This window comes from Procambarus clarkii, unplaced genomic scaffold (genome assembly GCF_040958095.1).
Source record: "Procambarus clarkii isolate CNS0578487 unplaced genomic scaffold, FALCON_Pclarkii_2.0 HiC_scaffold_356, whole genome shotgun sequence".
NCBI lineage: Eukaryota > Metazoa > Arthropoda > Malacostraca > Decapoda > Cambaridae > Procambarus > Procambarus clarkii.
In genome coordinates, this window is record NW_027189389.1 from 156,852 (window position 1) to 158,373 (window position 1,522).

Below are 1,522 nucleotides of genomic sequence, written 5' to 3' on the forward strand. Positions count from 1 at the left end.
TTGTAATTACTATATGAGTACTGGAACACTTGATGATATATTGGACTTGTATCCAAGATTGACCATGTAATATACCAATTATACAATGTATATATATGATGTAACTATATAACCTGAGCTTGTAAAAGCACCTTCATCACCTTCAGTGATTAAGTGCTTAATTGCACACTAGTTTCTTTATCAGCTACCTCACCCTGTCAGAGTAAATGAGACAAATGTATGTGAATGCATGTGTGTGTATATATGTATGTATATGTGTATGTGTGTGTATGTATATGTATGGGTATAAAGTATATATGGAAGCTGATCAGAATTACATTTCACCTTTGTGAATGTACATTAATGACACTATGTAAAAGACACAATGCTGGTTAGCATTGTAAATGTGTGGCCACATCTGTGGTAGAAAAAAAAACTGCTTGAGCTCGATCCTGCAATGTGCAACACTGTGCAAACACCCCAGAGAGAGAGAGCGCCAACGGCCATACCACGTTGAGAACACCGCTTCTCGTCCGATCAGCGAAGTTAAGCAACGTTGGGTTTGGTTAGTACTTGGATGGGTGACCGCCTGGGAACACCAAATGCTGTTGGCAATAATGTTAAGGGGGGAGCCGGTCGGCCGAGCGGACAGCACGCTGGACTTGTGATCCTGTGGTCCTGGGTTCGATCCCAGGCGCCGGCGAGAAACGATGGGCAGAGTTTCTTTCACCCTATACCCCTGTTACCTAACAGTAAAATAGGTACCTGGGTGTTAGTCAGCTGTCACGGGCTGCTTCCTGGGGGTGGAGGCCTGGTCGAGGACCGGGCCGCGGGGACACTAAAGCCCCGAAATCATCTCAAGATAACCCCCACCGGGCTTGCCCACCTACACGTGCAAAGTTTTGCGGGACCTCCGGTCGTTACCTCAGTTCTCAACATTTACTTCGGTCGCCAGCTGGGTAATCTTCTCTGCGTCCCGGCAACGGTCGCCAGCTGGGTAATCTTCTCTGCGTCCCGGCAACGGTCGCCAGCTGGGTAATCTTCTCTGCGTCCCGGCAACGCTTTCATTTCAAATTTGATACAGTGTTGCCACCTAGTGTCACTTTTCTGTTTAATATCAGTACTAGTGTGGTGCAATATAATATCACTTGTTCACAATGTTCAGTGAGATGTGGAGACATATAAAAGCGATAATAAAAGTAAATAAAGTTTACTGAAGAGAAAACTACATAAACATGATAGAAGAATACGTGTAATAATGTATAATTCAGATGACAGTGGCGCTTCTTTGGTGGCCTCCGGCAACCCGAGTCAGCTGAACGAATTTAAGGGGATATTTGCCCTTATGGGGGCCGGCTCCATCAGCGAAGACCCATAATCCCCTCGGCTCCGCTACTCGCTGTCTTCACCAGGTAGAAGATGACATATGCAAGCTGCCCTACTGCCTAATCTACTCCTAAGAATCAATAGACATTCTAGTAACAACCTGTATATACTTCTAGGCCTATCTTGCCTAATTATCAAGGGACAATGGGAGGGAATA

General features: G+C 45.4%; 1 non-coding gene across 1 annotated transcript; it reads left to right on the top strand.

The window, feature by feature from the left end:
* The first annotated feature begins 474 nt into the window (after window positions 1-474).
* Window positions 475-593, top strand: LOC138361407 (5S ribosomal RNA). Its single transcript, XR_011226959.1, has one exon. It is a non-coding gene; the product is annotated as a 5S ribosomal RNA (ribosomal RNA).
* The last annotated feature ends 929 nt before the right edge of the window (window positions 594-1,522 follow it).